This window comes from Lonchura striata, chromosome 10, assembly GCF_046129695.1.
Source record: "Lonchura striata isolate bLonStr1 chromosome 10, bLonStr1.mat, whole genome shotgun sequence".
In the NCBI taxonomy this organism is placed as follows: Eukaryota; Metazoa; Chordata; class Aves; order Passeriformes; family Estrildidae; genus Lonchura; species Lonchura striata.
In genome coordinates this window covers 7,543,512-7,557,255 of record NC_134612.1, presented here as the reverse complement: position 1 = coordinate 7,557,255, position 13,744 = coordinate 7,543,512, and the positions used below count along the sequence as shown (strand labels likewise).

Below are 13,744 nucleotides of genomic sequence, written 5' to 3'. Positions count from 1 at the left end.
GAGCCACCGTGTCCCTGGAGAGAGCTGAGGGACAGAGAGACAGACTGATCCTGAGCCGGTTGGTGCTCCCTGCTCTGTGTTGCAGCTTTGCCTTCGGCACCGAGAGATGTCTTGCTGCAGACCCTGTCCCCCACGGCCCTGCGGCCCCTGTGGCCCAACCCCCCTTGCAAGCAGCTGCACTGAGCCCTGCCTCGCCCGCTGCGCTGACTCCACGGTGTACATCGAGCCTTCTCCAGTGGTGGTGACCCTGCCGGGCCCCATCCTCACCTCTTTCCCTCAGAGCACAGCCGTGGGATCCTCTCTGTCAGCTGCTGTGGGCAGCTCCCTCAGCACCGCGGGGGTTCCCATCTCTTCTGGGGGCTCCCTTGGCCTGGGGGGCTCAGGCCTGTGTCTGCCTTTCCCCCGCTGCGGTCAGATCTGCTGAGCCCGGCGCATCATCCCCCTTGGCCTCGGCAAATGGGCCCATCTCTTTCCCTCCCTGGCCCCCCACACGTGTTCCTTGGCCACTGTTCTGTCACGCTGCTTTTGCTCCTTCTCATTAAAGCCTTTGTGCAGCACCGCTGGAGACTTGTGGTCATTTGTTCTCCACCTCCCTCACCTACCACCTGCTCTGCCTGTGTGAGCACTGGCTGCTGTCCTGAGTTTACCAGCAGCTGCTCTAAGAACTTACAGAAATTACAACAGAGCACCAGAGCCTCAGTCACTGAGCTTGAGTCTGTAACCTGGAGATCAGAGCCCTGCAGGTTTTGGTGCCAATTTCTTCCCCGTGAGAGTTGAACCCAATATTTTGAGTAACATATCATTCCTGTCAAAGCTTCTGCACAAACATATAGCAAAATCAAGATTGTCTTGGTGATGTGGGGATGCTTTGAGAAGAGGATTGTGGGCTGAAAGGAGAAAAGCATTTATTGTCATGCCTGGACATAGGCACTCTGGCTTCAACAGGGTTTGATAGCAAAGTTCATTCTGTTACTCACTAAATGCATGAAGCATAAATAAAATACTGAAGGGAAAATGATGCATTTAGACGTGTATGATAAGCAAACAATATGGATATAAAAATAAAAAGGGGGGAAAGGTTTTGGCAGCACTTGATGCTCAGTCACAGCAAGGACTTAATCTCAAATTCACGGTGACAACAGCCATACCATTTTCTGTTCTCTCTCTCACACACATAGACACACTCACACTCTGTATTTAGGTGTGTAAATACACCTATCAAAAATTCCCCTTGAAAATGGCTGGTCTAGGAAAATAGTTTCTTTTCCTGAATGCCACAACATTCCCATTGTCACACTTTCCAAGGAAGGGCCAGCACAAACTGGCTGGGATGAAACCTTGTTATGACTAAAGCCTCTTACAGCCCTATAGAGAGTGGTCCAAAATGAGACCATTTGAGCTCTCCTGGCTCGCAGCAGGCAGTGACCAGCGGTGTCCCTCGGAGTGGGACGGCTCTCCCAGCCAGTGAACTCTCAGGGCTGCTTTACTTGGAGGCTGGCCCAACAAGGAGGAATCCCGGGCTGATAGCCTCACTCCCTGATGCCTGACCATTCGCCCGTCGGGAGATGCAAAGGCATCCAAAGTGAGTGTTTCACTAACCACTGAGGGGACTTTTTCACAGGTACGTTGCTTGTACTGACTCTTCACATCTGTGTGCATGCACATGTGCATATATTTGCTGTAGCAAATCTGGGAGAAATACTGCTTTCTTAGATGTTTAAGTACCCTCGAGATCTGAGGAAGGTTCAGTTATAGTTACAGACTTACCAGAATGCTGCCAAGTGTTGTTATTTTGCTAAGTTGCTAAGTAAAACTTTGAAGTCGTAAGTTAGGTTAAATGCTATTAAGTGTTTTTCTTTCTGTCAAATTTTAAGGGAAAGATATTAATTAGGTATTAGGTACGAGTTAATTTAAAGTTAAGTTGGCAGGCCGTCAAGCTTTTAGGCTGTGGTATTTTGTATCCTTGCCCTCACTGTGTTTTGTCACACGCACACACATACTCATACACATAGAAACACAGGCACACACACAGACACTCCCCTAGATAGTTCTCGGTTCATTTCTGTTTTGATTGCTTGGGTTTGGTTTTGTCATTGCTTGTTTGATCTTGTTGTGCCTTAAGTGCCCTGTCAGTAGTAGAGTGAATCTTGCCAAGGAACTTTGCTGTGCTTTCCTTTAATATGAAATGTGGCTTTTACTGCTACCCGTGTCAGTGATTTTTTAGGCAATGTCCAAGTGTCGTTTGTAATGGGAGCCTTGTCCCGAAGTGCCTGGGTGTCAGTGTCGTGGCAGAGGGTCTGTGAGGAGCAGGGCCAGGAGGGCTGGAGCAGGTAGTTGTGGCCGAGTGGTGAAGGCGATGGACTAGAAATCCATTGGGGTTTCCCCGCGCAGGTTCGAATCCTGCCAACTACGGGGCACGCGCCCCTTTTGGGCTGCGGGCAGCTGCTCACACTGCACAGCTACCGCCCCACAGGTGGGTGCCATGGACAGCAGCTGGAGCTTCCAGAGGGCTCCTGCACTTGCAGCAGCCACAGTGAAGAAGGAAAGGACAAATGCAGGCCTGCACAGCTCCTGGAGCTGAGCACTCCATCACCTGGCAGTAGCACCAAGTGTTAAAGGCAAGGATCCTCAGCTTGCCAACCTGCCGGGGCACCAAGTGGCCAGAAGTCAGAGCTTTTACATCAGAGTAGCCAGGAGCAGGCTTGAGCTGAGGCACCAGAATGTGCAGAGCTAAAAGAGGAGCATTCTTTCTGTTGGCAGTTGCAGGCAAAGGCAATCCGCGTCCCTCGTTGGCCAGCAGAGGTGTGAAGGGGCAGGCAGGTGCAGTCCGTCAGCGTGCTGGGAGCGGCGCTGTATGTGAGGGCAGGGCTGCAGGTGTCAGGATGTGGGGGTAGATTTGAGGTGGCCGGGTCCCTCGCAAGGCCCAAGGCTGCAGCGTGCCTGCGGGGGTGCGATGAGCAGGTGCAGGGGGAGCGTGGGTGTCAAAGGGCAGGGGGCTGTGCAGGGCTGTGAGCAGGGCTGTGAGGGAAGGGCAAGGCCAGGCCCTGGAGGTGTGGAGCAGACGGCGAAGGGAGATGAATTTGTCAGGGGGTCTATAGTGCGGGGTGGGGGAGGCCGAGCAGAGGGGAAGGGAAGGAGTGAGGGCCAGCAGTGCCCGGCAGCATCAGGCTGCAGGGAGGGCAATGGCAGGCAGGCCTGAGGAGGAGCAGAGTGGCGCAGCGGGAGCGTGCTGGGCCCATAACCCAGAGGTCGATGGATCGAAACCATCCTCTGCTAAGGCACTTTTTCACCGACACTGCCTCGCCCAACAGCTTTTACCCTGCTTGGCTGTAGCTCTTTGGGCAACGCTGGCCATAGCCTTCCTCTTCCCTCAACACCTGCTACCTGCTTTTAGTAAAAATGATAAAACTAGAATAACAACACCTGACCACTCCTGGTCCCGAAGGGCACACATCCTTCTCTCTGCATTTTCTCCTGCCACAGAACGGTCGAGCTGCTGCTCCTGCTTCCCTCAGCCGGGCTCCTGCCCAGGACTCCCGGCACCTCCCAGCCCAGCAGGCACACACTGGTTTTGAGCCAAGTCAGCCTTGGCAAAAGCCAACTGCAGGAGCTGCCCTGGATCCTGCAGAGACTCCCAGTGAGTGGTGAGCCACTGCAGCAGGGTGGGCAGAGAACACCTGGACATCAGGCTGGGGTTGCCATGGGGCTCAGGCACTGCCGTTGCCTTCTCCTTGCTTTGCCTCCAGCCCTGCTTTGAGCGGGCATTTGGGCTTGTGTCCCCCTGGGATTGCTGTGCACTCGAGTTCCTTGCGAGAGGGAAGAGTTCCCATAGAGGGCTCTGTCCTCCTTGCTCTGCACCCTAGGCAGTGAGTGAAACTCTTCTTTGCAATGAGTGACTGAAGCTCAGTTGTTGCTCAGCCTTGGTGTGGCACCTTCCCTTTCTGCTTTCCTCACCAGCCCCTTTACTGGGTTCCTCAGAGGGTCTTCACCTTTTATAGAGATGGAGCACTGTTTCCCTCTCATTAGTCCTTAAGGGGATGGACTGACTTGGGCTGGAGAAGAGAAGGCAAGGCAGCTTCTGCTGTGTGAAGGTGACTTCCCAAGGTAACTTTGGCTAAGTCAGAAAGGGCTTGTTGCAATTTGGCAAAGACAAGATGGTGCCTGATTTCAAGCCTGGTGCTCGTACGAGAGGCCATGTCAGGCTTGCAGAAGGAGCTGTGCTGCTGCCCTGAAGGATGGTGTGATTAGAGAGTGCCTGGTAGCCCTGCAGGAAGGCTGCACTTGGAGAGAGATGTCCAAGGCGGTGGAGAGAGAGGCAGCCTCAGGTGGGAGCAGAAGGCTGAGTGAGGCTCAGCACAGGAGCAGAGGTGTGTGGTGCAGGAGGTCCTATGGTGTAATGGTGAGCACTCTGGACTCTGAATCCAGTGATCTGAGTTCAAATCTCAGTGGGACCTTGGCCTTTTGGTTCCCTCAGGCTTTGCCTCAGCCTGCTTACACACTCACAGCTCTCCTCTCCTGCTGAGGTGCAAGACCACCCACTCCGAATGGGTCCGGCACAGGACGCTGCTCTGGGACCACTGCTGCTATGTCAGATGCATCCAAAAATGGAGATTGGGCTACACGCTCTGGGCAGGTGTTTCCAGGTTGGATCATTCCCACAGCATCACCAAGTTACTGCGTGTGGCATTACCTGTATGCCCACCCCTGTCCACTGCTCCTTTCTTGCTCCTTTCATCTGTGGCTTCTTTTCCTCTTTTCCTGCCAATTTCTTTCTATTCCTCTGCAATCCATTCAAGGAGCTCTACCAACACTGGACAGTGCCCCGTCATTGGGGTTCCATTTGTAACCATGGGAGAGGGAAGAACCTTCCTTGCTGAGCAGGTGGTAGGTGAGGGAGGAGGAGAACAAACGACCACAAGTCTCCAGCGGTGCTGCACAAAGGCTTTAATGAGAAGGAGCAAAAGCAGCGTGACAGAACAGAGGCCAAGGAACACGTGTGGGGGGCCAGGGAGGGAAAGAGATGGGCCCATTTGTCAAGGCCAAGGGGGATGATGCGCCGGGCTCAGCAGATCTGACCGCAGCGGGGGAAAGGCAGACACAGGCCTGAGCCCCCCAGGCCAAGGGAGCCCCCAGAAGAGATGGGAACCCCCGCGGTGCTGAGGGAGCTGCCCACAGCAGCTGACAGAGAGGATCCCACGGCTGTGCTCTGAGGGAAAGAGGTGAGGATGGGGCCCGGCAGGGTCACCACCACTGGAGAAGGCTCGATGTACACCGTGGAGTCAGCGCAGCGGGCGAGGCAGGGCTCAGTGCAGCTGCTTGCAAGGGGGGTTGGGCCACAGGGGCCGCAGGGCCGTGGGGGACAGGGTCTGCAGCAAGACATCTCTCGGTGCCGAAGGCAAAGCTGCAACACAGAGCAGGGAGCACCAACCGGCTCAGGATCAGTCTGTCTCTCTGTCCCTCAGCTCTCTCCAGGGACACGGTGGCTCTTCTAAACACACCCTGTGCCTACAGCTCCCACCACCCTCCTGGTGCCCTCCGAGTGGCACAGCACGGGAAGGCCGCCCCACTTCAGCAATAGCAGCCAGCACAGTGGCTTTAAGGCCCCTGTGCAAAGACTGGTCCCGGCCCTTCTCCAGAACAGACATGGCTGTGTTTGAGACGTCCCGGGATGCCCTGGGACATTTTGTTACACCACGGCAGGTGCAAATGCTGCTGGGCACATCCCCCTGAGGCTGAGCCCCGTTGATCCCCTTCTGCTGGAACAAAGCCCCCTCTTCCCAGCTGTCCCCAGCCACCAGCATGGAAAGGCTGACGGCCTCCAACAGCTCTGTCTCAGGGCCAAGCTGAGGCAGCCCAAGGATCAAGCCGGGCAGCCTCCATGACAGCAGCTCAGCCCACAGGGAGGGATGGAGAGGACTCAGGCTTACCTCGTTCCTCGAGGAAAGGGAGGCCACAGACCAGGATGCAGAGCCGGGAGCAGCGCAGCCTTTTATGCTGGGTCCAGAGCCCTGTGGGGCCACAAACATTCCTTGTTTGTGAAACACCCAAACTCCTGGGAGGGGCAACTTGCAAGGCCTCCCTGCTGATCAGGTCCCTGCCTCTTTCATCTCAAATGTTCTCTTTCCTCTTACAACCCAAAATCTTGCGATGACTCTTAGGATCACTGGGGGATGGAAAGGACCTTAAAATCATCTAGCTCTTGCTCCCACAAACAAGTTCTACAACTTCTCTGGAAAACCTGTTGCAGTATCCCGCTCCTCTTACAGGCAAAGATTCCTTCCCAATATTTGATCTAAGTATATATATAAATATATATATCTGACATCAAATCAAAATACATGTTTTCAGTTTTAAACTGGTTGCTCTTGACCCATCACTACACATCCCAACCAGGCATCCTTCCCTTTCTTAACTGAATGTCTCCTGGGAGCCTTCTCCTCTCTTGGCTACACAACCCCAACCCTCTCAGCCTGTCCTCACAGGGCAGTGGCTCCAGCTGCCTGGTGCTCTTTGTGGCCCCTCTGGACCCACTGCAGCAGGTCCGTGTGTTTCTTAGGCTGTGACTTCTAGAGCTGGAGGCAGTACCCCAGGTACGGTGTCATGAGAGCCGAGCAGAGCAGCACAATCCCCTCCATCGACCTGCGGGCCACACAGGTCTGGATGCAGCCCAGAATACGACTGGATTTTTGCTCTGGGCTGCCAGCAGGCAGTGCAGGTCCATGTTCAGTATTTCAACCACCAGACCTTGCAAGTCCCCCTCCACAGGGCTGCTCTCAATCCACTCAAGGCCTAGCCTGTGTCCAGGTTTGGGATTGCCCTGATCTTGGCACTTGACAAGCTCTGGCCTCAGCTTGGGAAGTTGGGATCCTCCAGAAAACAAGGAAATCAACACGTAGGAAAGTGATCAAAGGCATGCCTATGTGAGAAGAGTAGGCTCCTGTGCACGGTGGGGGTGTAGGGAGGCAGAGATCTCTGAAGCTTGCTCTTGGGGAGAGAGGTTTATTCAAAGATTCAGGAATGCCCAACCCTCGTGCTCTCAGGCTTAGCACGTGGCTGGGCTTAGGAGGACTGGGGAGGGGGGAGAGAAACGGAGGGTTTAGGAGAGGGGAAGCCCCAGGCAGGGAGGGAGTCCTAGAGGGGAGGAAATCCAAGAGGCCGCATGGCCGCTCAGAGCTCCCTTTTCAGGGGCTCCCAGGTGGGCTGGGACAAGGCATGGGCCAATGGGGTTACAGACTCTGTTTTAGGGGCAGGTACAGAGGTGCGGGATGAACCACAATCTTTTGCGGGGTGGGATGGAACAGACCATTTCACTCCAGGATTCATCCAAGGGTAGAAGTGACATCCAGCTAGCTAAAATAACAATCGTATCTATCTATCCTCTGCAACATGCCTACATCTCTCCCTGAAAGACAAATTGACCCATTTTCTCAAACACAAACTGACCCACTTTGCTCAGTGTCTCCAGCCCTGAGGCTGGGATGTGGATGGCAGCTTTGGGGAAGAGGCTGAGGGCCTGGAGCCCAAAGCTCATGGCTCCTTTTCCTGGGGCAGGCATCACTTTGCCCATTCAATTCATTTCACAGTTCAAAGGGATATTGGATCAGTCTCCCAAGAGCTTGTGGGAATCATTGTGATGTGGAAGAATTGGGAAAATCCATGAGCTCCAGGCAAACCTGAATCATGCTAATGTGGAAATGAGTGCACATGGTGCCCTGGACTCAGGCATTCCAGGGATACCAAAGCACATAGCCTCTTTCCTATGAAAGGTTTTGCCTTTGTCAAGGGCATTTCCAGACCTTTTAGGACTGGTCCCAATCCACCTTGCATGTCCATGTAATCCTGTGCTGCTGCTGCTGCAGTTTTACAAAAGGCATTGTCTTTTAGTGGCTGCTCAAGGGCCCAGGAAATGGAGGTGGGCAGAGAACACTGGAAGTCCTCTGCTCCCACTCAGAGAAGAATAAACTTCCCAGCTACATCTAGAATCTGTGGACCTTGTCCCATTGTCCTCTGAACACTGCCACTGTCACACAGGTCTTTGTCTCCTGGGCAGCAACCCAGGGATGCCCTGCACATCTGGGAGGCCACCAGGAGATGGAAAGGGCTCCTGCAGATGAGCCTCCCAAGTCCTAAGGGGGAATGATCAGCAGGAGATGACACTGGGGCTGTCTGCACTGGTGAGCACATGCCGTGGCAGCCTGGAGCGCACAGGGCTGGGTACGTGCAGGGAATGCCACTTGCTCTGCATTGCACTCTCTGGCCAGTGACAAGGAACTCCTATGGGGCAGAAAGGCAGGAAAGCAGAGAGAACATCTGCCCCAAGAGAGTTTTCACTCTGAGTCCTCTGGAGAGCTGTCCCCCTAATCCAGAGAGTTCCTTATTATCCATGTCCAGATCTCACCTCATAAGCCTGGCATCTGATCATTCCATGGCTGATACCCTTTCCTTGGCACTGCACAAGCCACATCTGGGTTGGTGTTCCCATTTGGTGTCCCCAGGGATAGGGGAGGTGTACATGGGGGTCTCTTACAGAGAGAGGCACTGCCGTAGGAGCAGGCAGAACATAAGGGCTGCAGCACCTGATGCATGGGGGAGGCCGAGGGCACTGCGCTTGTGCAACCTGCTGGGGATGGGCAAGGCATGGAGGGGAGCATGGAGCTGCTGCCTCCACCACCTCCTGAGGGTTCTGGAGAGAATGAAGCCAAACTCTCCTGAGAGGTGCACTGGCAACGGGCACGAGGCAGCAATCAGAAGTCGTATGAAAGAAAATGCCAGGGCTCCCTAAGGGAGGATAAGGGACAGGCCTGGGAGAGCTGTACAAGGGGTAGTGACGTTTTTCATAAGCTGTGTCAATGCTTAGAAGTCAGCAGGACAAGGCCCAGAGCCTGCTGAGCAACCGAGGCATTTTGATCTGCCCAGAGCAGTTGACAGGAACACAAGACCTCCAGAGCTCCACCCAGACCTTCTGGGGTCGTTGTGGGGTATACTGAATCACTACAGCCCTTGAGCAGCAACAAAAGACCATGCCTGGGGAGACAGCAAATGCAGGAGATGGCAGACAAGCACCAGGTGATCCACGATTGGGGATACAAGGTGGGAAATATTGTTCATTGCAGCAGAACTTTGAGGATATGAGCTCTGTTATCCCTTGAGCACCTGAGTCTGTGGCACCCAGTGCACACTGAGTGACTCAGGCTTGCCTGGAGCTCAGGGATTTTCCCAGCTCTTCCCCATCAGGATGACACCCATGTGCTCTGACAGACTGATCCAGTGTCCTTTGAAATGTAAATGCATGGAATGGGAAACACCATCCTAGACCCAGAAAAAAACAGCTTTGGGCTCTCTGCCCTCAGCCTTTCCCCAAAATCCACCAGCCAAGTGTCTGGCCTCTGGGATGAGCACACTGAGCAAAACAGGTCAGTGTGGCTGTGGGGCTCTTGCAGGGAAGGACACAGCATCTCTTTGATCACAAAACAGGCCATGGCTTGGCCTGTGGACTGTAATCCAGTTCCCCATGCCTGTCACTCCGGCCTGCAGGGGACATCCATTCAGCTGAACATGGACTTTCCTTGCCTCTGAGCTTGGCCACCTCCCTGCAGAGTTGGGTCTCTTCCCCACTATGGGGTTGTGCAGTGTTGACTCTGTGCCTCAACTGACCCACAGTGTCCTGTACGTCTGTGATGTCCTGTGGGAGAAATGACTCTCAGGATGAGCCTGAGTGCCTGCACTGAAAGCTCCTGAGAGCTGACCTGAGGTGTCACTTAATGGTTGAATTTAACTAGAACTGGAGCCAAATTAACCATCAAGGAGAACAAGTGACAGAATGTAACAGACACTACAAAAATTCATTTCAACTAACCATATACACTGGCATGGGACCTCCAAAAAACTTGGCCTAGGAATCTGGAACACACATTAATCATTTCCACATTGATTGGTGTGAAACTGGTGAAAAATGTCTGAGATGAAAGAGGCAGGGACCTGATCAGCAGGGAGGCCTTGCAAGTTGCCCCTCCCAGGAGTTTGGGTGTTTCACAAACAAGGAATGTTTGTGGTCCCACAGGGCTCTGGACCCAGCATAAAAGGCTGCGCTGCTCCCGGCTCTGCATCCTGGTCTGTGGCCTCCCTTTCCTCGAGGAACGAGGTAAGCCTGAGTCCTCTCCATCCCTCCCTGTGGGCTGAGCTGCTGTCATGGAGGCTGCCCGGCTTGATCCTTGGGCTGCCTCAGCTTGGCCCTGAGACAGAGCTGTTGGAGGCCGTCAGCCTTTCCATGCTGGTGGCTGGGGACAGCTGGGAAGAGGGGGCTTTGTTCCAGCAGAAGGGGATCAATGGGGCTCAGCCTCAGGGGGATGTGCCCAGCAGCATTTGCACCTGCCGTGGTGTAACAAAATGTCCCAGGGCATCCCGGGACGTCTCAAACACAGCCATGTCTGTTCTGGAGAAGGGCCGGGACCAGTCTTTGCACAGGGGCCTTAAAGCCACTGTGCTGGCTGCTATTGCTGAAGTGGGGCGGCCTTCCCGTGCTGTGCCACTCGGAGGGCACCAGGAGGGTGGTGGGAGCTGTAGGCACAGGGTGTGTTTAGAAGAGCCACCGTGTCCCTGGAGAGAGCTGAGGGACAGAGAGACAGACTGATCCTGAGCCGGTTGGTGCTCCCTGCTCTGTGTTGCAGCTTTGCCTTCGGCACCGAGAGATGTCTTGCTGCAGACCCTGTCCCCCACGGCCCTGCGGCCCCTGTGGCCCAACCCCCCTTGCAAGCAGCTGCACTGAGCCCTGCCTCGCCCGCTGCGCTGACTCCACGGTGTACATCGAGCCTTCTCCAGTGGTGGTGACCCTGCCGGGCCCCATCCTCACCTCTTTCCCTCAGAGCACAGCCGTGGGATCCTCTCTGTCAGCTGCTGTGGGCAGCTCCCTCAGCACCGCGGGGGTTCCCATCTCTTCTGGGGGCTCCCTTGGCCTGGGGGGCTCAGGCCTGTGTCTGCCTTTCCCCCGCTGCGGTCAGATCTGCTGAGCCCGGCGCATCATCCCCCTTGGCCTTGACAAATGGGCCCATCTCTTTCCCTCCCTGGCCCCCCACACGTGTTCCTTGGCCTCTGTTCTGTCACGCTGCTTTTGCTCCTTCTCATTAAAGCCTTTGTGCAGCACCGCTGGAGACTTGTGGTCGTTTGTTCTCCTCCTCCCTCACCTGCCACCGGCTCTGCAAGGAAGGTTCTTCCCTCTCCCATGGTTACAAATGGAACCCCAATGACGGGGCACTGTCCAATGTTGGTAGAGCTCCTTGAACGGACTGCAGAGGAATAGAAAAAAATTGGCAGGAAAAGAGGAAAAGAAGCCACAGATGAAAGGAGCAAGAAAGGAGCAGTGGACAGGGGTGGGCATACAGGTAATGCCACACGCAGTAACTTGGTGATGCTGTGGGAATGATCCAACCTGGAAACACCTGCCCAGAGCGTGTAGCCCAATCTCCATTTTTGGATGCATCTGACATAGCAGCAGTGGTCCCAGAGCAGCGTCCTGTGCCGGACCCATTCGGAGTGGGTGGTCTTGCACCTCAGCAGGAGAGGAGAGCTGTGAGTGTGTAAGCAGGCTGAGGCAAAGCCTGAGGGAACCAAAAGGCCAAGGTCCCACTGAGATTTGAACTCAGATCACTGGATTCAGAGTCCAGAGTGCTCACCATTACACCATAGGACCTCCTGCACCACACACCTCTGCTCCTGTGCTGAGCCTCACTCAGCCTTCTGCTCCCACCTGAGGCTGCCTCTCTCTCCACCGCCTTGGACATCTCTCTCCAAGTGCAGCCTTCCTGCAGGGCTGCCAGGCACTCTCTAATCACACCATCCTTCAGGGCAGCAGCACAGCTCCTTCTGCAAGCCTGACGTGGCCTCTCTTACAAGCACCAGGCTTGAAATCAGGCACCATCTTGTCTTTGCCAAATTGCAACAAGCCCTTTCTGACTTAGCCAAAGTTACCTTGGGAAGTCACCTTCACACAGCAGAAGCTGCCTTGCCTTCTCTTCTCCAACCCAGGTCACTCCATCCCCTTAAGGATTAATGAGAGGGAAACAGTGCTCCATCTCTTTAAAAGGTGAATAAAGACCCAAGTGGGGAACCCAGGAAAGGGGCTGGAGAGGCAAGCAGAAAGGGCAGGTGCCACACCAAGGGCTGAGCAACAACTGAGCTTCAGTCACTCATTGCGAAGAAGAGCTTCACTCACTGCCTAGGGTGCAGAGCAAGGAGGACAGAGACCTCTCTGGGAACTCTTCCCTCTCGCAAGGAACTTGAGTGCACAGCAATCCCAGGGGGACTCAAGCCTAAATGCCTGCTCAAAGCAGGGCTGGAGGCAAAGCAAGGAGAAGGCAACGGCACTGCCTGAGCCCCATGGCAACCCCAGCCTGATGTCCAGGTGTTCTCTGCCCACCCTGTTGCAGTGGCTCACCACTCACTGGGAGTCTCTGCAGGATCCAGGGCAGCTCCTGCAGTTGGCTTTTGCCAAGGCTGACTTGGCTCAAAACCAGTGTGTGCCTGCTGGGCTGGGAGGTGCCGGGAGTCCTGGGCAGGAGCCCGGCTGAGTGAAGCAGGAACAGCAGCTCGACCGTTCTGTGGCAGGAGAAAATGCAGAGAGAAGGATGTGTGCCCTTCGGGACCAGGAGAGGTCAGGTGGTGTTATTCTAGTTTTATCATTTTTACTAAAAGCAGGTAGCAGGTGTTGAGGGAAGAGGAAGGCTATGGCCAGCGTTGCCCAAAGAGCTACAGCCAAGCAGGGTAAAAGCTGTTGGGCGAGGCAGTGTCGGTGAAAAAGTGCCTTAGCAGAGGATGGTTTCGATCCATCGACCTCTGGGTTATGGGCCCAGCACGCTCCCGCTGCGCCACTCTGCTCCTCCTCAGGCCTGCCTGCCATTGCCCTCCCTGCAGCCTGATGCTGCCGGGCACTGCTGGCCCTCACTCCTTCCCTTCCCCTCTGCTCGGCCTCCCCCACCCCGCACTATAGACCCCCTGACAAATTCATCTCCCTTCGCCGTCTGCTCCACACCTCCAGGGCCTGGCCTTGCCCTTCCCTCACAGCCCTGCTCACAGCCCTGCACAGCCCCCTGCCCTTTGACACCCACGCTCCCCCTGCACCTGCTCATCGCACCCCCGCAGGCACGCTGCAGCCTTGGGCCTTGCGAGGGACCCGGCCACCTCAAATCCACCCCCACATCCTGACACCTGCAGCCCTGCCCTCACATACAGCGCCGCTCCCAGCACGCTGACGGACTGCACCTGCCTGCCCCTTCACACCTCTGCTGGCCAACGAGGGACGCGGATTGCCTTTGCCTGCAACTGCCAACAGAAAGAATGCTCCTCTTTTAGCTCTGCACATTCTGGTGCCTCAGCTCAAGCCTGCTCCTGGCTACTCTGATGTAAAAGCTCTGACTTCTGGCCACTTGGTGCCCCGGCAGGTTGGCAAGCTGAGGATCCTTGCCTTTAACACTTGGTGCTACTGCCAGGTGATGGAGTGCTCAGCTCCAGGAGCTGTGCAGGCCTGCATTTGTCCTTTCCTTCTTCACTGTGGCTGCTGCAAGTGCAGGAGCCCTCTGGAAGCTCCAGCTGCTGTCCATGGCACCCACCTGTGGGGCGGTACCTGTGCAGCGTGAGCAGCTGCCCGCAGCCCAAAAGGGGCGTGTGCCCCGTAGTTGGCAGGATTCGAACCTGCGCGGGGAAACCCCAATGGATTTCTAGTCCATCGCCTTCACCACTCGGCCACAACTAC

The 13,744-nt window shown here is 55.3% G+C and overlaps 6 non-coding genes across 6 annotated transcripts; 3 read left to right on the top strand and 3 right to left on the bottom strand.

The window, feature by feature from the left end:
• Positions 1-2,330: 2,330 nt before the first annotated feature.
• On the top strand, positions 2,331-2,412 carry TRNAS-AGA (transfer RNA serine (anticodon AGA)). Its single transcript has one exon. It is a non-coding gene; the product is annotated as a tRNA-Ser (tRNA).
• Positions 2,413-3,204: 792 nt separating this feature from the next.
• Positions 3,205-3,276, top strand: TRNAM-CAU (transfer RNA methionine (anticodon CAU)). The gene has a single exon. It is a non-coding gene; the product is annotated as a tRNA-Met (tRNA).
• Positions 3,277-4,382: 1,106 nt separating this feature from the next.
• TRNAQ-CUG (transfer RNA glutamine (anticodon CUG)) lies at positions 4,383-4,454 on the top strand. Its single transcript has one exon. It is a non-coding gene; the product is annotated as a tRNA-Gln (tRNA).
• A 7,160-nt stretch (positions 4,455-11,614) lies between these two features.
• On the bottom strand, positions 11,615-11,686 carry TRNAQ-CUG (transfer RNA glutamine (anticodon CUG)). The gene has a single exon. It is a non-coding gene; the product is annotated as a tRNA-Gln (tRNA).
• Positions 11,687-12,798: 1,112 nt separating this feature from the next.
• TRNAM-CAU (transfer RNA methionine (anticodon CAU)) lies at positions 12,799-12,870 on the bottom strand. Its single transcript has one exon. It is a non-coding gene; the product is annotated as a tRNA-Met (tRNA).
• Positions 12,871-13,662: 792 nt separating this feature from the next.
• TRNAS-AGA (transfer RNA serine (anticodon AGA)) lies at positions 13,663-13,744 on the bottom strand. Its single transcript has one exon. It is a non-coding gene; the product is annotated as a tRNA-Ser (tRNA).